Genomic DNA, 9,761 nt, shown 5'->3' with positions numbered 1-9,761 from the left:
ACCCAGTAAAAACCAGTATAACCCAGCACAGACCAGTATAACCCAGGACAGACCAGTATAACCCAGTATAACCCAGTACAGCCCAGTATAACCCAGTATAGACCAGTATAACCCAGTACAGACCAGTATAACCCAGTACAGACCAGTATAACCCAGTCTAACCCAGTATAACCAGTCCACCCCAGTCCATCCCAGTTCAATCCCAGTTGAATCCCAGTCCATCCCAGTCCATCCCAGTCCATCCCAGTTCAATCCCAGTCCATCCCAGTTCAATCCCAGTCCATCCCAGTATAACCCCAGTTCAATCCCAGTCCATCCCAGTTCAATCCCAGTTCAATCCCAGTCCCCCCCAGTCCATCCCAGTTCAATCCCAGTTCAATCCCCGTTCAATCCCAGTTCAATCCCAGTCCATTCCAGTATAACCCAGTATAACCCCAGTCCATCCCAGTATAACCCCAGTTCAATCCCAGTATAACCCAGTCCATCCCAGTTCAATCCCAGTTCAATCCCAGTTCATCCCAGTCCATCCCAGTCCATTCCAGTATAACCCAGTATAACCCCAGTCCATCCCAGTATAACCCCAGTTCAATCCCAGTATAACCCAGTCCATCCCAGTCCATCCCAGTTCAATCCCAGTTCAATCCCAGTTCATCCCAGTCCCTCCCAGTCCATCCCAGTTCAATCCCAGTCCCTCCCAGTCCATCCCAGTTCAATCCCAGTTCATCCCAGTCCCTCCCAGTCCATCCCAGTTCAATCCCAGTCCCTCCCAGTCCATCCCAGTTCAATCCCAGTTCATCCCAGTCCCTCCCAGTCCATCCCAGTCCCTCCCCTCCCCCCCCTCCGCACCTGTTCCCCTCCCCCCGCTGCCCCCCCCCGCTGTCCCCGGTGCCACCTGGCCCTGACCGGGCTGCTCCGAGTGTCCCCAAATGTCCCCAAAGGGTCCCCAAAGGGTCCCGGGGGTGGCCCCGAGTGTCCCCAAGGGTCCCCGAGTGTCCCCAAATGTCCCCAAAGGGTCCCCAAATGTCCCCAAAGGGTCCCCAAAGGGTCCCCAAATGTCCCCAAAGGGTCCCCAAAGGGTCCCGGGGGTGGCCCCGAGTGTCCCCAAGGGTCCCTGAGTGTCCCCAAATGTCCCCAAAGGGTCCCCAAAGGTCCCCAAGGGTCCCCAAAGGGTCCCCAAATGTCCCCAAAGGGTCCCCAAAGGGTCCCGGGGGTGGCCCCGAGTGTCCCCAAGGGTCCCTGAGTGTCCCCAAATGTCCCCAAAGGGTCCCCAAAGGTCCCCAAGGGTCCCCAAAGGGTCCCCAAATGTCCCCAAAGGGTCCCCAAAGGGTCCCGGGGGTGGCCCCGAGTGTCCCCAAGGGTCCCCAAAGGGTCCCCAAATGTCCCCAAAGGGTCCCCAAAGGTCCCCAAGGGTCCCCAAATGTCCCCAAAGGGTCCCCAAAGGGTCCCGGGGGTGGCCCCGAGTGTCCCCAAAGGGTCCCCAAGGGTCCCCACCTGGCCCTGGTCCTGCTGCCCCGGGGGGCCCAGGTGGCCCTGAGGGGACCCAGCTGTCCCCAAAGGGCCCCCAGCTGTCCCCAAGGGTCCCCAGCTGTCACCGGAGTGCTCCAAGCGTCCCCCACCTGTCCCCGGGCTGGCCCAGCTGTCCCCAGAGGGTGCCCCAAGGGTCCCCACCTGTCCCCAAAGGGTGCCCCAAGGGTCCCCAAGGGTCCCCCACCTGTCCCCAGGGTGTCCCAGCTGTCCCCAAGGAGTGCCTCAGGGTCCCCCAGGGTCCCTCAGCTGTCCCCAAGGGCCCCCAGCTCCCCCCAGGGTGCCCCAGCTGTCCCCAGGGTGCCTCAGGGTCCCCAAGGGTCCCCCAGCTGTCCCCGGGCTGGCCCAGCTGTCCCCAAGGGTCCCCAGCTGTCACCGGAGTGCTCCAAGCGTCCCCCACCTGTCCCCGGGCTTGCCCAGCTGTCCCCAAAGGGTGCCCCAAGGGTCCCCACCTGTCCCCACAGGGTGCCCCAAGGGTCCCCACCTGTCCCCAAGGGTGCCTCAGGGTCCCCAGGGGTCCCCCAGCTGTCCCCAGGGTGTCCCAGCATGGCCCAGCTGTCCCCAGGGTCCCCCAGCTCCCTCTAGGGTGCCCCAGCTGTCCCCAAGGGTCCCCAGATGTCCCCAGGGTCCCCAGCTGTCCCCAGGGTGCCTCAGGGTCCCCAGGGGTGCCCCAGCTGTCCCCAAGGGTCCCCCACCTGTTCCCCGAGTGGCCCAAGGGTGCCCCAGCTGTCCCCAAGGGTCCCCAGCTGTCCCCAAAGGGTGCCCCAAGGGTCCCCAGCTGTCCCCAAGGGTCCCCAGCTGTCCCCAAAGGGTGCCCCAAGGGTCCCCAGCTGTCCCCAGGGTGTCTCACCCGTGCCGGAGCTGGCGCTGGCCGCTGTCCCGTGTCCCTCTGTCCCCGTGTCCCTCTGTCCCCGTGTCCCGCTGTCCCGCGGTCTCCGAGTCCCGCTGGCCCCTGTCGCGGTGTCCCCGTGTCCGTCTGTCCCTCTGTCCCCTGTCCCCTGTCGCGGTGTCCCCGTGTCCGTCTGTCCCTCTGTCCCCTGTCCCCTGTCGCGGTGTCCCCGTGTCCGTCTGTCCCCTGTCCCTCTGTCCCCTGTCCCCTGTCGCGGTGTCCCCGTGTCCGTCTGTCCCTCTGTCCCCTGTCCCCTGTCCCCTGTCGCGGTGTCGTGACTCAGAGTTTCCCGTGGCCGCGGCGCCACCGCCCCGCAGAGCTCCTGTCACCTGCGAGGGGACAGCGACAGCGACAGCGACAGCGACAGAGAGGGGACAGCGAGGGGACAGCGAGGGGACACGGGGGGGACAGCGAGGGGACAGCGAGGGGACACGGGGGGACACGGGGGGGACACGGGAGGACACGGGGGGGACACGGGGGGGGACACGGGGGGGACACGGGGGGGACAGCGAGGGGACAGCGAGGGACACGGGGGGGACACGGGGGGACACGGGGGGGACACAGGGGGACAAGGGGGGACACAGGGGGACAGCGAGGGGACACGGGGGGGACACGGGGGGACACGGGGGGGACAATGGGGGAGACTGGGATGGACTGGGAGGCACCTGAAGGGCACTGGGATATACTGGGATATACTGGGAGGGGATTTGAGGACACTGGGATATACTGGGATGTACTGGGAGGGGATTTGGGGACACTGGGATATACTGGGATGTACTGGGAGGCACCTGAAGGGCACTGGGATATACTGGGATGTACTGGGAGGGGTTTTGGGGGCACTGGGATATACTGAGATATACTGGGAGGGGATTTGGGAGCACTGGGATATACTGGGATATACTGGGAGGGGATTTGGGGACACTGGGATGGACTGGGAGGGACTGGGACGGTGTCACTGGGGCCATGCTGGTCCATACTGGTCTATACTGGTCCATACTGGTGTCCCCAAAGCCTGTGCCAAGGATTGGGCTCTTCCCAGCACCTCCCAGTGCCCCCCCAGTTCATCCCAGTATAAACCCAGTTCATCCCAGTATAAACCCAGTTCATCCCAGTTCATCCCAGTATAAACCCAGTTCATCCCAGTATACCCACAGTTCATTCCAGTGCCCCCCCAGTCCATCCCAGTCCATCCCAGTCCCTCCCAGTTCATCCCAGTGCTGCTCCCTCCCCTCCCCCCCGCACCTGTCGTGGTCGCTGCCCTTCCCCCGTAATTAATCCCTGCGCTAATTAACCCCTGCGGGCAGCTCAGCGTCTCGCTCATTAACCACCCCCGGATAATTAAACATTAATCACCCCGGGAAATTAATCATCCGCGGGTAATTAATCATTCCCGGGTAATTAATCATGCCCGGGTAATTAATCATTCCCGCGTAATTAATCATTCCCGGGTAATTAATCATCCGCGGGTCATTAATCATGCTCGGGTAATTAAGCATCCCCGGGTAATTAATCATTCCCGGGTCATTAATCATTCCCGGGTCATTAATCACCCCAGGCTCATTAATCACCCCCGGGTCATTAATCACCCCAGCAATCAATCAATCAATCAATCATCGCTAATTAGCGCAGCCACAGGTGGCCGGGGGGGGGGAGGGGCGGGCCCGAATTCCTCCCGGGTCACAGCGGGCCCGGCCCAGCGCTCCCAGTTCAGACCAGTTCAGACCAGTTCCGACCAGTTCGGACCAGTTCAGACCAGTTCAGTGTTCCCAGCGCTCCCAGTTCAGACCAGTTCAGACCAGTTCAGACCAGTTCAGTGCTCCCAGCGCTCCCAGTTCGGACCAGTTCGGACCAGTGCTCCCAATTTGGACCAGTTCGGACCAGTTTGGACCAGTTCCGACCAGTCTGGACCAGTTCAGTGCGCCCAGCGCTCCCAGTTTGGACCAGTTCAGACCAGTCTGGACCAGTTCAGTGTGGCCAGTGCTCCCAGTTTGGACCAGTTCGGACCAGTTCCGACCAGTTCAGTGCTCCCAGCGCTCCCAGTCCGGACCAGTTCGGACCAGTTCGGAGCAATCCGGACCAGTTCGGACCAGTTCAGACCAGTTCAGACCAGTTCCGACCAGTTCCGACCAGTTCAGTGTGCCCAGCGCTCCCAGTTCGGACCAGTTCCAACCAGTTCGGACCAGTTCAACCCAGCACTCCCAGTTTGGACCAGTTCAGTGAGCCCAGCTCTCCCAGTTTGGACCAGTCCAGACCAGTTCGGACCAGTCTGGACCAGTTCGGACCTGTCTGGACCAGTTCAGTGTTCCCAGTGCTCCCAGTTTGGACCAGTTCGGACCAGTCCAGACCAGTTCAGTGTGCCCAGCGCTCCCAGTTCAGACCAGTTCAGTGCTCCCAGTGCTCCCAGTTCCGACCAGTTTGGACCAGTTCAGTGCTCCCAGTGCTCCCAGTTCAGACCAGTTCAGTGCTCCCAGCGCTCCCAGTTCAGACCAGTTCACAACAGCGCTCCCAGTTCCGACCAGTTCGGACCAGTTCAGTGTTCCCAGTGCTCCCAGTTCAGACCAGTTCAGTGCTCCCAGTGCTCCCAGTTCTGACCAGTTCAGTGCCCCCAGCGCTCCCAGTTCAGACCAGTTCGGACCCGTTTGGACCAGTTCAGTGTTCCCAGTGCTCCCAGTTCAGACCAGTTCACACCAGCGCTCCCAGTTCAGAGCAGTTCAGTGCCACCAGCCCTCCCAGTTCAGACCAGTTCGGACCAGTTTGGACCAGTTCAGTGTTCCCAGTGCTCCCAGTTCAGACCAGTCCAGACCAGTTCAGTGTGCCCAGCGTTCCCAGTTCCGACCAGTTCCAACCAGTTCGGAGCAGTTCAGTGTTCCCAGTGCTCCCAGTTCGGCCCAGTTCAGACCAGTCCGGCCCAGTCTGGCCCAGTTCAGTGTTCCCAGTGCTCCCAGTTCAGACCAGTCCGGCCCAGTCTGGCCCAGTTCGGTGCTCCCAGTGCTCCCAGTTCAGACCAGTCCGGCCCAGTCTGGCCCAGTTCGGTGCTCCCAGTGCTCCCAGTTCAGACCAGTCCGGCCCAGTCTGGCCCAGTTCAGTGTTCCCAGTGCTCCCAGTTCGGCGCTCCCAGTTCAGACCAGTCCCCCCCGCCCCTCCCCCCCCGCCCCTCCCCCCCCGCACCTGTTCCCGCACCTGTCGGGGCCGGTAATGAACGGAGCCAATTAACCCTGCCCTGCTCATTAATCACCCGGGTAATTAACCCTGCCCTGCTCATTAATCACCCGGGTAATTAACCCTGCCCTCTTCATTAATTACCCGGGTAATTAACCCTGCCCTGCTCATTAATTACCCGGGTAATTAACCCTGCCCTGCTCATTAATCACCCGGGTAATTAACCCTGCCCTCTTCATTAATTACCCGGGTAATTAACCCTGCCCTGCTCATTAATCACCCGGGTAATTAACCCTGCCCTGCTCATTAATCACCCGGGTAATTAACCCAGCCCTGCTCATTAATCACCCGGGGAATTAACCCTGTCCTGCTCATTAATTACCTGGGGAATTAACCCTGTCCTGCTCATTAATTACCCGGGTAATTAACCCTGCCCTGCTCATTAATCACCCGGGGAATTAACCCTGCCCTGCTCATTAATTACCCGGGTAATTAACCCTGTCCTGCTCATTAATTACCCGGGGAATTAACCCTGCCCTGCTCATTAATTACCCGGGGAATTAACCCTGCCTTGCTCATTAATTACCCGGGTAATTAACCCTGCCCTGCTCATTAATCACCCGGGTAATTAACCCTGCCCTGCTCATTAATTACACGGGTAATTAACCCTGCCCTGCTCATTAATTACCCGGGTAATTAACCCTGCCCTGCTCATTAATTACCCGGGGAATTAACCCTGCCCTGCTCATTAATTACCCGAACCAATTAACCCTGCCCTGCTCATTAATCACCCCGGGTAATTAATCATGCCCGGGTCATTAATCATTCCCCATTTAATTTAATTATCACCGGGTAATTAACCACAATCCCCTGTAATTGGTCACGCTGGCAATCAATCCCGTCGGTCATTAATCACCCCCGGGTCATTAATCACCCCCGGGTCATTAATCATTCCCGGGTAATTAATCATTCCCAGGTAATTAATCATTCCCGGCTCATTAATCATTCCCGGGTAATTAATCATTCCCGGGTCATTAATCACCCCCGGGTCATTAATCACCCCAGCAAGCAATCAATCAATCAATCATCGCTAATTAGTGCAGCCACAGGTGGCCGGGGGGGGGAGGGGCGGGCCCGAATTCCTCCCGGGTCACAGCGGGCCCGGCCCAGCGCTCCCAGTTCAGACCAGTTCAGACCAGTTCAGTGTGCCCAGCGCTCCCAGTTCAGACCAGTTCAGACCAGTTCAGTGTGCCCAGCGCTCCCAGTTCAGACCGGTTCCGACCAGTTCAGACCAGTTCAGTGTGCCCAGCGCTCCCAGTTCAGACCAGTTCACACCAGCGCTCCCAGTTCAGACCAGTTCAGACCAGTTCCGACCAGTTCGGACCAGTTCAGACCAGTTCCGACCAGTTCAGACCAGTTCAGACCAGTTCAGACCAGTTCAGACCAGTTCCGACCAGTTCAGTGTGCCCGGTGCTCCCAGTTCAGAGCAGTTCACACCAGTCTGGACCAGTTCAGTGCTCCCAGCGCTCCCAGTTCAGACCAGTCCGGACCAGTCTGGACCAGTTCAGTGAGCCCAGCGCTCCCAGTTTGGACCAGTCCAGACCAGTCTGGACCAGTTCAGTGTTCCCAGTGCTCCCAGTCTGGACCAGTTCAGCTCAGTACTCCCAGTTTGGACCTGCCCGGACCACTTCAGTGTTCCCAGTGCTCCCAGTTCGGCCCAGTTCAGACCAGTCCGGCCCAGTCTGGCCCAGTTCGGTGCTCCCAGTGCTCCCAGTTCAGACCAGTCCGGCCCAGTCTGGCCCAGATCAGTGTTCCCAGTGCTCCCAGTTCAGACCAGTCCGGCCCAGTCCAGCCCAGTTCAGTGCTCCCAGTGCTCCCAGTTCAGACCAGTCCGGCCCAGTCTGGCCCAGTTCAGTGCTCCCAGTGCTCCCAGTTCGGCGCTCCCAGTTCAGCCCAGTCCCCCCCGCCCCTCCCCCCCCCGCCCCTCCCCCCCCCGCACCTGTTCCCGCACCTGTCGGGGCCGGTAATGAACGGAGCCAATTAACCCTGCCCTGCTCATTAATCACCCGGGTAATTAACCCTGCCCTGCTCATTAATCACCCGGGTAATTAACCCAGCCCTGCTCATTAATTACCCGGGTAATTAACCCTGCCCTGCTCATTAATCACCCGGGTAATTAACCCTGCCCTGCTCATTAATCACCCGGGTAATTAACCCTGCCCTGCTCATTAATCACCCGGGTAATTAACCCAGCCCTGCTCATTAATTACCCGGGTAATTAACCCTGCCCTGCTCATTAATCACCCGGGTAATTAACCCTGCCCTGCTCATTAATCACCCGGGTAATTAACCCAGCCCTGCTCATTAATTACCCGGGTAATTAACCCTGTCCTGCTCATTAATTACCCGGGTAATTAACCCAGCCCTGCTCATTAATTACCCGGGTAATTAACCCTGTCCTGCTCATTAATTACCCGGGTAATTAACCCTGCCCTGCTCATTAATCACCCGGGTAATTAACCCTGCCCTGCTCATTAATCACCCGGGTAATTAACCCTGCCCTGCTCATTAATCACCCCCGGGGAATTAATCACCCCTGGGTAATCAATCATTCCCCACTTAAATTAATTATTCCCGGGTAATTAACCACAATCCCCTGTAATTAGTCACGCCGGTAATCAATCCCGCCTGTCATTAATCACCCCCGGGTCATTAACCATTCCCGGGTAATTAATCATGCCCGGGTCATTAATCATGCCCGGGTCATTAATCATTCCCGGGTAATTAATCATTCCCGGGTAATTAATCATTCCCGGGTCATTAATCACCCCCGGGTCATTAATCACCCCGGCAATCAATCAATCAATCAATCATCGCTAATTAGCGCAGCCACAGGTGGCCGGGGGGGGAGGGGCGGGCCCGAATTCCTCCCGGGTCACAGCGGGCCCGGCCCAGCGCTCCCAGTTCAGACCAGTTCAGACCAGTTCCGACCAGTTCAGACCAGTTCAGACCAGTTCAGTGCTCCCAGCGCTCCCAGTTCTGACCAGTTCAGACCAGTTCAGACCAGTTCCGACCAGTTCCGACCAGTTCAGACCAGTTCAGTGCTCCCAGCGCTCCCAGTTCGGACCAGTTCAGACCAGTTCAGACCAGTTCAGTGTGCCCAGCGCTCCCAGTTTGGACCAGTTCAGACCAGTTCAGACCAGTTCCGACCAGTTCGGACCAGTTCAGTGTGGCCAGTACTCCCAGTTCAGCCCAGTTCACACAAGTGCTCCCAGTTTGGACCAGTTCGGACCAGTTCAGACCAGTTCAGACCAGTTCAGTGTGCCCAGCGCTCCCAGTTCAGACCAGTTCGGACCAGTTCCGCCCAGTGCTCCCAGTTCACACCCGTGTTCCCAGTTCACACCAGTGCTCCCAGTTCAGCCCAGTGCTCCCACTTCCCCCCAGTGCTCCCAGTTCACACCAGTGCTCCCAGTTCACACCAGTGCTCCCAGTTCAGTGCTCCCAGTCCAGTGCTCCCAGTTCACACCAGTGCTCCCAGTTCAGCCCAGTTCACACCAGTGCTCCCAGTTCAGTGCTCCCAGTCCAGTGCTCCCAGTTCACACCAGTGCTCCCAGTTCAGTGCTCCCAGTTCAGTGCTCCCAGTTCACACCAGTGCTCCCAGTTCAGTGCTCCCAGTTCACACCAGTGCTCCCAGTTCAGTGCTCCCAGTTCACACCAGTGCTCCCAGTTCAGTGCTCCCAGTCCAGTGCTCCCAGTTCACACCAGTGCTCCCAGTTCAGTGCTCCCAGTTCACACCAGTGCTCCCAGTTCAGTGCTCCCAGTCCAGTGCTCCCAGTTCACACCAGTGCTCCCAGTTCAGTGCTCCCAGTTCAGTGCTCCCAGTTCAGTGCTCCCAGTTCACACCAGTGCTCCCAGTTCAGTGCTCCCAGTTCAGTGCTCCCAGTTCACACCAGTGCTCCCAGTTCAGTGCTCCCAGTTCAGTGCTCCCAGTTCACACCAGTGCTCCCAGTTCACACCAGTGCTCCCAGTCTCTCCCAGTGCCCCGGGCCTGTCCGGGTGGGGGAGGGGCGGTGGCGCAGGGCCCGGGTGGGGGAGGGGCAGGGACAGGTGCGGGGGGCCCGAAATAACCGGGGGGGGGGGGGGGGGGGGGGAGGGGAGCTGGGGGCACTGGGGGGAACTGGGGGGAACT

This window comes from Poecile atricapillus, chromosome 30 (assembly GCF_030490865.1).
Source record: "Poecile atricapillus isolate bPoeAtr1 chromosome 30, bPoeAtr1.hap1, whole genome shotgun sequence".
NCBI lineage: Eukaryota > Metazoa > Chordata > Aves > Passeriformes > Paridae > Poecile > Poecile atricapillus.
Note: the sequence above shows the minus strand (reverse complement) of the source record.